Source organism: Microcebus murinus, chromosome 5 (genome assembly GCF_040939455.1).
Source record: "Microcebus murinus isolate Inina chromosome 5, M.murinus_Inina_mat1.0, whole genome shotgun sequence".
NCBI lineage: Eukaryota > Metazoa > Chordata > Mammalia > Primates > Cheirogaleidae > Microcebus > Microcebus murinus.
In genome coordinates this window covers 89,267,169-89,281,225 of record NC_134108.1, presented here as the reverse complement: position 1 = coordinate 89,281,225, position 14,057 = coordinate 89,267,169, and the positions used below count along the sequence as shown (strand labels likewise).

Here is a 14,057-nt window from a genome sequence, read left to right as displayed (position 1 = left end):
TGGAAGAAATAATGACTGAAAATTTCCCAAATTTGAAAAAATTAAACCTACAGATTCAAGAAGTTGGGTGAATTCCAGACAGGATAAACCTAACAAAATCCAGACCAAGACACACCAAAGTCAAACTTCTAAAAACTTAAAGATAAAGAAATCATTTTGAAAGCAGCTAGAGAAAAAAGACGTACTACCTATAGGGGAAAAATAATTTAAATGATAGTGAATTTCTCATCAGAATCATGGAAGCCAAAAGGCAGTGACACATCATTTTTTGATCACTGAAAGAAAAGAGCTGTCAACCCAAAATTGTATATCCAATTAAAATATCCTTTAGGAATGAAAGAAAAATAATCTCCCATGAGGGAAAACTAAGAGGATTTGTTGATAGCAGACCTATATAAAAAGAACAGCTGGCCGGGCGCGGTGGCTCACGCCTGTAATCCTAGCACTCTGGGAGGCCGAGGCGGGCGGATTGCTCAAGGTCAGGAGTTCAAAACCAGCCTGAGCGAGACCCCGTCTCTACCATAAAAATAGAAAGAAATTAATTGGCCAACTAATATATATAATATAAAAATCAGCCGGGCATGGTGGCTCGTGCCTGTAGTCCCAGCTACTCGGGAGGCTGAGGCAGGAGGATTGCTTGAGCCCAGGAGTTTGAGGTTGCTGTGAGCTAGGCTGACGCCATGGCACTCACTCTAGCCTAGGCAAGAAAGCGAGACTCTGTCTCAAAAAAAAAAAAAAAAAAGAACAGCTAAAGGAATTTCTCTAAACAGAAAGGAAATGATTAAAAAAAAAAATTTGGACTATCAGAACAAAAAAAAGAACATGGTAAGAAAAAAAAACTATCAAATGTAATAGACTTCCCTTCTCTTGAGTGTTCTAAATTAGGTTTGACAGTTGAAACAAAAATTATAAAACTGTCCAATGTGATGTTCAATATATGTAGATAAGATATTTAAGACAATTAATTATGAATGGGTAGGATAAAGGAATGTAAAGGCTGGTGAGTGTTCTACACTTCACTTGAACTGGTAAGATATTAATACCAAGAGATAAGTGATAAATTACATTTACAATCATATACCACATATAACAATATTTTGGTCAACATAGACTGCATATATGACAGTGGTCCCATAAGATTAGAAAACTGCATTTGTACTATAACTTTTTTATGTTTAGATATATAAACACCACTGTGTTACAGTTGCCTACAGGATTCAGTACAGTAACATGCTATACAGGTTTGTAGCCTAGCAGCATAGGCTATACCACATAGCCTGTATGTGTGGTACGCTGTACCATCTAGATTTCTGAACTGTATGATGTTCACACCATGATGAAATTGCCTAACAATGCATTTCTCAGAACAGTATTCCCATCGTTAAGCAATGCATGACTGTGTATAATGTAATACCCAGAGCAACCACTAAAAAAGTAATACAAAGAAATAAACTCAAAAACACTACAGATAAATCAAAATGAACTTCTAAAAACACACAAAAAATTGGAATCTATTTGACATTTATAGAACTGTCCACACAACAACAGCAGAATATACTTCCTTTCAAACACCAAGTAAACATATACCAAGATAGAACGTATTCTGGGCCATAAAACAAACCTCAATAAACTTATAATAATGGAAATCATACAGAATATCTTTACTGACCACAATGGACTCAAACTAGAAATCAGTAACAGAAAGATAGCAGGAAAATCTCCATACATTTGGAAACTAAAAACACATACTGCTAAACTATCTGTGTTTGCTTGAGGCCAGGGGATTTAGACCAGCATAGACGCTGTCTCCACAGAAAAAAATTTTTTTTAATTAGCCAGGCGTGATGGTGCACGTCTGTCATCCCAGATACTCAGAAGGATTGCTTGAGCCCAGAAGTTCAAGGATGCAGTGAGCTATGATCAGACCACTGCACACCAGCTGGGGTGACAGTGCAAGACCCTGTCTCAAAAATAATCATAATCATCATCATCATCTTTAGGTCAAAGAAGAAGTCTCAAGAGAAGTAAAAAAATTGAATTTAATGAAAATGAAAATAGAGTATGTGAAAATTTGTGGAACACAGCTAAAGAAGTGCTAAAAGGGAAATTTAGAGCACTAAGTGCTTACCTAGAAAACAGGAAAAGTCTCCAATCAGTAATCTAAGCTCCCACCTCAAGAAACCAGAAAATGGGCAAAATAAACCCAAAACAAGCAAAAGGAAGGAAATAATAAAAAACAGAAATAGATGAAATTGAAAACAGAAAAACAGAGAGAAGTAATGAAACAAAATGTTGTTTTTTGAAAAGATCAATAAAATTGACAAACCTTTAGCAAAACTAACACAGAAAAAAAGAGAGAAGACATAAATAACCAATATCAGGAATTAATAAAATAGAGGACACCATACAGATTCTGCAGACTCAAAAGGATAATACAACAAACAACTCCACACATATAAATTTGATGCCCCAGACAAAATGAATCAATTCCTTGAAAAGCATAAGCTACCACAATTGACCCAGTATGAACTAGATAATTTGAATAACCCTATAACTATTAAAGAACTTGAATCTGTAACTTAAAAACTGAAAAAGAAATCTCCAAGCTCACATGGTTTCACTGGGGAACTCCACCAAACATTTAAAGAATTAACACCAGTGTACACAAACTCTTCCATAATACAGACAAGGAGGAAACACTTCCCAATTCATTTTATGTGGCAGCATTATATGGATACCAAAACCACACAAAGACAGTATAAATAAGGAAACCCCCATAAACATAGATGCAAAATCATCAACAAACTTAGTAAAGTGAAGTCAGCAATATTTAAAAACAATAATACACCACAACCAAGTGGACTTTATTCTGGTAATGCAAGGCTGGTTCTATACTTGAAAATCAATCAATATAATCCACCATATTAATAGACTTAAGAAGAAACACATCACAATGTCAATTGATGCAGAGGAAATATTTGAAAAATTCAATATCCATTTGTGAGGAAAAACTCTTGGCAAAATAGAATGGTACTTCTTCAACCTGATAAAGGGCACATAAAACCTACAGTTTAACATCATCCTTAGTTCTGAAAGACTGATTGCTTTCTCCTTAGACTGGGAGCAAGGTAAGGATGTCCACGCTGACTATTCCTATTCATGCTACACAAAGTCCTAGCCAGTGCAATAAGCAACAAAATAAAATGCTTACAGATTAGGAAAAAAATAAATAAAACCGTCTCTATGCACAAATGACGCGATTGTCTCTGTAGAAAAATCCAAGGAATCTATCCTCTACCCTCCCCCCAAAAACCCAAACAAACCCTAGAACAGGAGAGTTTAGCAAAGTCACAAGATACAAGGACTACACACAAAATTCAACGGTATTTCTACATATAAATGTACAATCTGCAACCAAAATTTTAAAAAACGAGAAACAAAGACCTAAATGGAAAAACATATCATGTTCATGGATTGGAAGACTCAACAAAGTAAAAATAGACATTCTCCCCAAATTGATCTATAGGTTTAGTACAGTTCCAATCACAGTATTGCACGATTTTCTGTATAGACACGTTGATTCTAAATTTTATGTGGAAAGGCAAAGGAACTAGAATAGCTAAAACAATTTCAAAAAAGAGTAAAATTTGATTCATACTATTTGATTCTGAGACACTATACCACTAAATTAATCAAGAAAAACCGTGACAATGGCAAAAGGAAAAAGACATACATCAGTGGAACAGAACAGAGGGCCCAAAACAGAATCACACAAATACAGTCAACTGCTTCTTGACAACAATGAAGAAGAAATCCAGTGAAGACAGTCTTTTCAACAAACGGTGTTGGAACAACTGGACATCTACATGCAAAAAAGTAAACCTTCATCTAAACTTCACACCTTATACAATTAAATCAAAATGTACCACATACCTAAATGTAAAACTGTAACTTTTAGAAGAACATTTTTCATAAGAGGAAATCTTCTTGACCTGGAGTTAGACAAAGAGTTCTTAGACATGATACCAAAAGAGCCACAAAAGGAAAAACTGATAAACTGGACTTAATCAATTAAAGATATTTGCTCTCTGAAAGACACTGTGAAGAGAATGAAAAGACAAGCTACATTCAGACATGTCTTCATGGGTCACTAAGAAAAAAAAGAAAAAAAATAGAAAAAATATAAAAATTAAAAATTAAAAAAAAAAGACAAGCTACAGACAGGAAGAAATATTTGTAACACATGTATTTGACATAATTTGTATACAGAGCATATAAAGAACTATCAAAATTCAACATAAGAAAACAATTCAAGGGGCCAGGCACAGTAGTGGCTCATGTCTGTAATCCTAGCAATTTGGGAACTTAGGTGGAAGAATCACTTGAGGCCAGGAGTTCAAGACCAGCCTGAGCAACATAGCAAGATCTCCATCTCCACAAAAAAATTAAAAATTAGTGGGGTATCGTGGCATGCATCTGTAGGCCCAGTGACTCAGGAGGCTGAGGCAGGAGGATCACTGAAGCCCAGGAGTTTGAGGTTGCAGTGAGCTACAATGATGCCACTGCAATCTAGCCCAGACAATAAAAAGAGACTTTGTCTCAAGAGAGAGAGAGAGAGAGAGAGAAAGAGAAAAAAACTCAATTTAAAAATGGGCAAAAGACTTGGCCAGATACCTCACAGAAGAATATATATGGCAAACGAACACATAAAAAGATAGTCAACATCTTTGGGCATTAGGTAAAGGCACATTAAGACCACAATGAGATACCACTGCATAACTATTAGAATGGCTAAATTATAAAATGCTGACAATACCAAATGCTGAGGAGGATGTGGAGCAACTATAACTGTCACATGTTGCTGGTGGGAATGCAAAATGATACGGTCTGAAAAAGTTTGACAATTTTTAAAAAGTTAAGCATACATTTACTGAATGACCCTGAAATTCCACTCCTAGCAATACTCTAGAGAAATGAAAACATGTTTCATACAAAAACCTGTACATGATATTTATGGCAGTTCTATTCATAATTACCCCAAACTGAAAACAATGCAAATATCCTTCAGAAGATAGATGTATGAACTACCATGGCACATCCATGTAATAAAATACAACTCAGCAATAAAAAAGGGAAGTATCCATACAAAAACACCTTGAAAGAATCTCAAAGGTATTATGCTGAGTGAAAAGAAGCCAGTATCAAAATGTTACCTATTGTTATGATGCCATTTATAAGACATTCTGGAAAAGGTCAATCATTGTCAGGCATTAGGGGTAAGGAGTGTGATAGAATGGGATGGCATGAGTTTGGAGGGTGATAGAATTGATCTACATCCTGATTATAGTGGTGGTTACAGGAATCTAAAATCCACAGAGCTGTATGCCCAAAAAAAGGTCAATTTTACCACAGATAATTTTTTAAATAGTATAATTTAAAGAAAAAAAAGTAGAATCAAATTTTAACACAGGCAGTTTGACTCTTGTGATTCTCACTCTAAAGACTTAAAGCACTATATCAACGGTTAAGTTATTAGAAAATAAGCAAAATCCTGACTACGATAATAAAAACCTTGACAGCAATACTTTATACAAAAACCCCCTAAACTTGAATTTTAACATTTTGCTAACCGACGCAGCCTAATAAATCAGAAAAGGAAAGGATGAGTTAACTCACTGTCCAAAGGGGTCGTTTTTTTTTAATAACAGTCTTTACTTAAGCACAGATATGATTATATTTATAAAAACACTGAAAAACTTTTTAGGGTCAACAACGTTATCTAGAAGATTTCAGGAGTTATACAAAACCTAGAGAAATAAAACAGCCTCTTTTAGACCCTACTGCCACTTGACTATCTCCTAACTTATCTCCTGATAATGAAGTTCTCACTTCCTTACACACTCTCAGGTTCTTACTCCAAAGAACTGCTGATGGCTTCTCAGATCTCCCAGTAAAGTTAATTCTGTGGCAACCAGTGTCAATGAAAAAGTGCAATCTGGCTCATTCATATTCCAGCAGTCTGAGCAAGAAACTAGGGAAGGGTGGGGCCGCGAGCAGAGAGGGGCCCCACTGCAGGGAGAAGAGGAGTCTGAAAGCCAGCTTGGAGCTGAGGACCCTCTCCCCCACCAACCTAACCCGAGCACTCCACGACTCCTGCGGGAATCTCGCCCAGCCTGGGTCGCCCCTTCCTCATTTGGGGCTGGGGGAGGGCAAAAGCCCGGATGCTCGGCCGGGCCGAGGGCGCCAGCGCCTCGCCCCTGTTCCAGCGCGCTCTTTCCCGCCCACGGGGCAACCGCAGGACCTGCACCTGGAGAGCGGACCGCAGCGCGCTGGGAGGGGGAGCCGGGCGGGCTGCCGCCCACCTCCCCCAGCTGGAACTCGGGCTCCGTGCTCGGAGGCGGGGGAGCAGGCGCTGGGCTGTCCGAGCCGGGGGATGGGAGGCCGGGCCTGGAGGCCCCTGCCCCCGACACCACTCCCCAGTCCCCCCCGGCAAGGCACATCGCGGGACCCCGGGGAGGGGCGGGTCCTTCCCCGCGGAGCCGGAGGGACCCGCAGCTCCCGCAGAGGGCGAGTGAGCGCAGCGACGCCGCCCTGGAGCGCGAGCCGCTACTCACCGTCCCCCCGCCTGCCGCCGACCCGCCGCCCGGCGCGACCGGCTCCTCCTGGTCGCGGCGCAACCGCTGCCGCCGCTGCCTCTTCCCAGCGCGCCACTTTCCCCAGCGGGGCCGCCCGACTGCCTTGCGCCCTCTTTCGCTCTTTTACGAATGATTAGGATTTTTTTTTTTTTTAAAACGAACTTTATTGGTAACCAGGGCTCAGGTCGAGCGGCTCAGCAGGAGCTGCGCCGGGGGTGGCGGGGCGCAGGAGACGCGACTCCCCTCATCCGTGGACCCGCCGCGCTGCGGAGCATGCGCCGGGCACCGTGTGCGCATGTGCGCATGCTCCGCGCCGATTCGGCCCCTGCCCCGCCCCTTTTCTGGCTAGTCGCAGAGAGGGCGGCTTCTCCGCGTCGCTCCCGGTCCGGGGAGTCCCGGGCGTGCAGTGCGCAGACCCGAGGCTGGCAGGCGCACGGTGGGCTCTACAGAGGACAAATCGGCCGAAGAAGGTCCGCGCTAGTTTCGCCTACAGAATAACCAGTCTTCCAGAATCCTCAAAGGACTTGCCCCGTCTCGGACAGACGCCTTATTTTCTTGACCGGATGACACCTCTTAAGTGGCAGAGTGAGCAAAAATGTCGAGCAAAGTCGAAAACGCACTCTCGCAGCCTGCAGTATTTGGCTGGATAAAGTAGAAGCCCGAAACAGTTAATAACTCAGAGACCCAAAGCAAAAACTTTGGGCACGTCCCGCAAAAAGCAATCTTAACTTTGCTTCGGTTGTTTTTATATTTCAAAATAAAAGAATAGAAGAAAAGATGGGGGGGGGGCAAAAGTGTTTGCGAGGACGTAGGGTAACTGAAAATTTCCACCGTTCTGCTGCAGTGTAAACTGGAACAACTTCTTTGGAAAAGTTTGGCATTGTCTGCAAAAGGTGTTCCACGCCTACGTGTACAGCCGAGAGAAATGGATACTGACAGTGCACCGACAGACAGCTTTCAAGATGTTCAGAGCTGCATTTGTTGTAGTAGCTCCCAAATGGGAATAACTATCAGCAATAGACTAAATGAATAAATTCGTGTAAAGACCATCTGCAATTACAGGCAGTTCCCGGATAACTGCAGAAACCTAAAGTTGAATGTAAAAAGTTAAGATGCAAAAAGTACATACTGAGTAATTCCATTTCTATAAAGTACCAAACCAGGAAAACTAAGCTACTGAAACTTAGGATAATGGTTACCTTGGCAGGCAGAGGATAGTGACTGGAAAGGATTAGCAACAAGAGGGACTTTGGAAGGTTAGTAAGGTTCTTTCTGTTGAGCTTGATGCTAGTTACACATGTATGTCCATTTGTGAAAATTCAAACTACTCTTACGCACATTTTTCTGTATATGAAGTATACTTCTCATTTAATAATTTTAAAAATTAAAATTTTTAAATTTAAAAATTAAGTAGAGATTGTTTGCTTATAATAACAATATTATTTGTAGGAAAAAAAAGTTTTTTTGAGATAGGACCTCATTCTATCACCCAGACTAGAGAGCAGTGAGTTGCTCATAGCAACCTTAAACTCCTGGATTCAAGTTCAAGCTACCCCTCCCCACCCAAAGTGTTGGGATTACAGTGTGGGTGCTGAGCCCCCAGCCCCACCATATTTGCAATAAACTTAATGTCAAGTGGCCAATATATTTATAGCTAGGATTTGATTGGTAATGGATATCTCTTAAACTTGAGCACTGTATTCATTCTGTTTCAAAGGAAAAAAAAAACTCAGTTAAGAAATAGAATGCACAAGTGACTTCAAGACATTTCTCCAAAGAAGATATATAGTCAATAAGTGCATGAAAAGAGAGTCATCATCACTAATCATTAAGAAAATGCAAATCAAAACCATAAGACAGGGGTCCTCAAACTTTTTAAACGGGGCCAGTTCATTGTCCCTCAGACTGTTGGAGAGTGCATACTGTGGGCCAGCTGCTAAGCAGGACAGGCAGTGGCAGCAAAAACACCTGGAGGGCTGGCTAAATGTGCTAGGCGGCATGTATGTGGCCTGCAGGCGGAAGTTTGAGCATGCCTGTAAGATAATGCTTCACATCCATTAGAATAGCTATTATATAGAATACAGAAAATAGAAAGTGTTGGCAAGGATGTGGAGAAATTAAAAACGTATGCAAAATGGTACAGCCACTATGGAAAACAGTATGATTCATCGAAAAATGAAAAATAGAGTTACCATATGATCCAGCAATTCCACTTCTGGGTATATACCAAAAAGAAAGCAGGGACTCAAAAAGATACTTGTACAAGTACAACCATTTTTATAGCAGCATTATTCACAATAGAGAAAAGGTGGAAGCAACCCAGTGTCCATCAGTAGATGAATAAACAAAATGTGGTGTATACATACAATGGAATATTACTCAGCCTTATAAAGGAGGGAAATTCTGACACATGCTTCATACAACATGGATGATCCTTGAAAACATTATGGTGAGTAAAATTAGCCAGTCACAAAAGGACAAAGCTGTATTATTCTACTTACATAAGGTACGTAGAACAGTGAAATTTATACCACAAGGTATGTAGAACAGTGAAATTCATACCACACTCCTACCACAAAGTAGGAGTATGGTTGCCAGAGGCTGGTGGAAGGAATGAATGGGGAATTAGTGTTTTATGCATATAGTTTCAGTTTTGCACAATGAAAAAAGTTCTGGAGATGGATGGTGGTGATGGTTGCAAACAATGTGAATGCACTTAATGCCCCTGAACTATACACTTAAAAATAGCTAAGATGATAAATTTTATGTTTATGTATTAATATATTGTACCATAATTTTTAAGAAATAAGGGGGAAAAAAGAAAAAATCCTAGAGAGTTTCAGAGAATATGTCTGAGGATCCAAATTTGAGGAAAACCTTCCTAAAGGAAGCCCCCCCAAATTTTTCCTGTCTTTTTCCCTCCCCCTTTTTCCATTTCCATGAGATTGTTGGACACTGAAGGGAATCAGAATATGCCACCCCAAAATATGACACTTTTGGCATAAAGATTATATTGAGCTGAAGGCAATTAAGAAACAGCATACACAGGAGAAACTCTGTGTTTTCCCCCTTTCTGTCTAAAATCAGGGCATAAATTTCCCTTTGTGAGGGTGTCTCCTCTTACCCCTTCCATACTGTGAGGAGGAGACAGCTCTTATCACCAGAGCACCAACTTAAGTCTATATTACAAAACCTTACTAAGTAACTCTTTTCTTCCATTAGTTTCCCACATATATTTACCTGTCCACAATATACCGCCTATAAAAGCCAAAACCCATTTTCCTTAGAGACAGGAACTCGTTCTGTAGCCCAGGCCAGAGAGCAGTGGTATGATCACAGCTCACTGCGCCCTCTAACTCCTAGACTCAAGCGATCCTCCTGTCTCAGCCTCTTTGAATAGCTGGACTACAACCGCATACCACCACACCCAGCTAATTTTAAAAAAATTTTTGTGGAGACGAGATCTTGCCATGTCGCCCAGGCTGGTCTCAAATTCCTGGGCTCAAGCAGTCCTCCCACTTTGGTCTCCCAAAATACTGGGATTACAGGTGTGAGTCACTGCACCCTACCTATCAATTAAAAAAAAAAAAAAGGTATATAAGTTCTCAGGCCTAACTGCTTTTTAGGATTTTCAGTTCCTTTGTGTGAACCACGGTGTGCACCCCCCCCATTGTGCATACAAAATAAACCTTCTCTTCTGTTAATCTGTCATTTGTTAATTTAATTTGCAGGCCCCTGCTACAGAACTGAGGGTAGAGGAAAAAGCTTCCCCCCCCCTTACAGATATTCAGTGCAATTGAGATCCACCTTTTATTTGACTCAGTGCTGCACTCAGTGACACAGCAGAGATCCTCATGGTCTCATTGAAGGCAGTGGAATGATGAAAGCCTACATGGAAACCTGGCTTTTTAAATCATGTGTGCTGTAGCAGACATGGCAAGAGAATTAGCCTGAAGGGCTTTGAGAGACATTTTATCTGTGTGACTAGAAATGAATCGCACAAAACTATTTTAGGGAAAACATTCTGAAAAGTTAATTTTTAAGTCATTAAATGATTGTTCAAATCTAGTGCCTTCACTGACCCAGCAAAAAATGTCCATTGTCCTTTGCTACTTCTTTCACTGTTCTGACGCTAATGAGCTGAATTGTTTCCAAGGATCACAAATGGTAGCCAAGTGGAAAGAAAAACATAAAAGAAAACTTAGAAAATATTCTTTAGGAAGAAAGCCTTGAAAAGGTTACCACCTACAGCACAACTCTGCATACGTATGTGAAGGCATATGTGGGCATCATCAGGTGCCCTTGGCTATAATGAGTTATCTACCTTCCAGGGTCATTTATCCATTCAAAATGTGTTTATTGTGCCAAGAACCGTGCTAAGCCTTGGGTAATCAGTGATGGACAAAAAAGACATGATTTGGGTCCTCTTGAAGCTTATAGTCTGGTAAGGAAGACCAAAAAAAGTATATAAATATACACATATGCACATATACACAAATAAATATACACCCTTACACATTATATGAAAGAAAGTAACTGGTGTGCTGAAAATGTATGAGAGGGAACACTAATTTAAATTGGAGGAGTCAGGGAGTGCTTTTCTGACACAGAGACATTTAAGATAAATGAGTTAGCTAAGTAAAGAATCGACAGGAAAAGATTTTAAGTAGAGAAAGCAGCAAGTGTAATGGCCTGAGGCAAGAAACAAATCTGGTGGGTTTGAAGAATTGAATTAAAAGGGAGCCAGTGTGCAGGAGTGAGGTGGAAGGTGGGATTTATAAAATAAAGTTCAGCAGTGAGGGAGGCGGGGACCAGATAGTGAAGACCTCGCAGGTCACATTAGGCAATTTGCCTCTGAGTGTTGTCTAGGGAAAGTATAAAATAGAGGAAGTGAGAGAGCAGTGGAAGGCTGGCCCAGGTGAGAGATGATGGCAGGTTAGACTGAGGTACCAGGGGTGATTCAGAAAAGCAGGTGCATTTGTTTTTAACTTGCAAGGTATTTCATAGAATCTACAGGATTTGGCTATGGAGCTTGACAAAAGGGAATGTCAAAAATCACTGACGGGTTTCTTGAATGACTACTGGCTGAGATTGGTCACTAAGGAACTTGTGATATCACCCAACAATGTAAATCAGGGAATAATCTGTGCATTCTAGATTCCTTTTTGTTTTGTCCTAGATTGTTCTTGTCTCAAATGAGCTAATCTGTACCAGGATATACACTTCCAGATTTAGGGCTCTTACTAAAAAAGAATGATTAGAAAATAAAAATCTTGTTTTCCCTCTAATGCCCAAGTCTTTCTCTCATATATATATGAGATACATATATATATATTTTCCCTTTTGTTGAAATACTCTTAGTGTACTGAGAGACCCCTCTAATTGAAAGGGCTGGACTGGGCAACTATCTTAACTTTTGTGAACTTCACTGATGGTACATAAGAGTGTGTCTGTGTAATATTCTTCTTGGTACATCTATTGGACCATTTATTTAGATATCACCTCAGGGATCTGGTAGTTAATGCATTTTCAAGAGCTTGTTGAGAATCAGCATTTTGTCATCCATTCCTTAATTTAAATTCTTCTCAGTGCTCTCAAACAATAAGTAGATTTTGTAAGGGCACTATATGATTAACCTATTTTTACATGCAAATGAAGTAGATAAAGGTCACATGCCCTACATGTAGATTAGGTACAAAACTCCAGTTCTCTTGATGGCCAATTATGAATTCAAACTCATCTAATTGTCCATTCCTTGGATTTTTAATTATTAAGTCACACAAAATGGTGGGGGAATATTCTACTTATGCTAATAATAGATTATTTTCTCCTCTCAAGTATAGTTCTTTCCACATTAAGCAGTAATTGGGGTATCATGCCTGAAGCTATTTTTTTCTTTTATTTTTTTGGAACCATTGCTAATTCTTAATTTTTTAACCACTTTTACTCAACAAATATATGAAATGCATTAAATATTGATGCATCTCCTGCTTTGTTTGGGTTTTTTTTCATCTTGTAGAAGATCTACAAAACTGGAGTTGGAGGCCAGAAAGAAATTTCAGGTAGTGATAAGTAAAAATGGTCTGCCTTAACTCTGTGTTTTCAGTAATGGAATAGGGTAAACTCTTAATATTGCTTTTATGGACCTTTGCAGTCCGATATAAAACAATGTAAAAATAACATTGTGATCAAGCCTTGATGTGCTTCAGCTGTGACTGAATATTTTGATGTACTTGAAAAAAGGCAGACGAGTGCTTTCATTTGACATGTGTGAGACAGTTTTAGATGCAGTTTCTCAGGTGGTTTTGATTATTTCTTCCTAGGCCTGGATGTCTGTTTGCTGCAGCTGAATTCTCATTTTATCTGTTCATAACAAGAAACACCTCATGAAGCTATTTTTTTTTATTTCAATAGATATAGGGAGGCCGGGCACGGTGGCTTATGCCTGTAATCCTAGCACTCTGGGAGGCCGAGGTGGGCGGATTGCTCAAGGTCAGGAGTTTGAAACCAGCCTGAGCAAGAGCGAGACCCCGTCTCTACTTTAAATAGAAAGAAATTAATTGGCCAACTAATATATAGAGAAAAAATTAGCCGGGCATGGTGGCGCATGCCTGTAGTCCCAGCTACTCGGGAGGCCGAGGCAGGAGGATCGCTTGAGCCCAGGAGTTTGAGGTTGCTGTGAGCTAGGCTGATGCCACAGCACTCACTCTAGCCTGGGCAACAAAGTGAGACTCTGTCTCAAAAAAAAAAAAATAGATATAGGGGAACAAGTTGTTTTTGGATACATAGATGAATTGTATTGTGGTGAAGTCAGGGCTTTTAGTGCACCTGTCACCTGAATAGTGTACATTGTACCCTATAGGTAATTTTTGATCCCTCACACTCCTTCCACTTTTCCTCCTTTCAAGTCTCCGAAGTCCATTATGCTACTCTGTATGACCCTGTGTACCCATTGTTCAGCACCCACTTAGAAGTGAGTACATGCAGTATTTGTTTTTCTTTTCCTGAGATACTTCACTTACAATAGGATTATGGCTTCCAGTTCCACCCAAGTTGCTGTGAACATCAGTTCATTCTTTTTATAGATGAGTAGCACTCCAAGGTGTGTGTGTGTGTGTGTGTGTGTGTGTGTACACATAAACCACATTTTCTTTATCCACTCATCATTTGATGGGCACTTAGGTCGATGCCATATTTTTACAATTGTGAATTGTGCTGCAATAAACATATCAGTGCAGGTTTCCTTTTGATATAATGACTTCTTTTCCTTTGGTAGATACCCAGTAGTGGGATAGATAGATTGAATGGTAGGTCTACTTTTAGTTCTTTGAGGAATCTTCATACTGTTTTTCATAGAGGTTATACTAATTTACATTCCCACCAACAGTGTATAAGCGTTCCTTTTTTTTTTTTTTTTTTTTT

At 39.8% G+C, this 14,057-nt stretch overlaps 1 protein-coding gene across 1 annotated transcript in view; it reads right to left on the bottom strand.

The window, feature by feature from the left end:
- The window catches only part of RAB23 (RAB23, member RAS oncogene family), a 35,505-nt gene extending 28,596 nt beyond the window's left edge, over positions 1-6,909 (bottom strand). The window contains exon 1 of the mRNA XM_012751370.3: positions 6,615-6,909. The gene's annotated coding sequence lies outside the window, so the exon portion shown is untranslated. The remainder of the gene's footprint in view (positions 1-6,614) is intronic.
- Between the last annotated feature and the right edge of the window lie 7,148 nt (positions 6,910-14,057).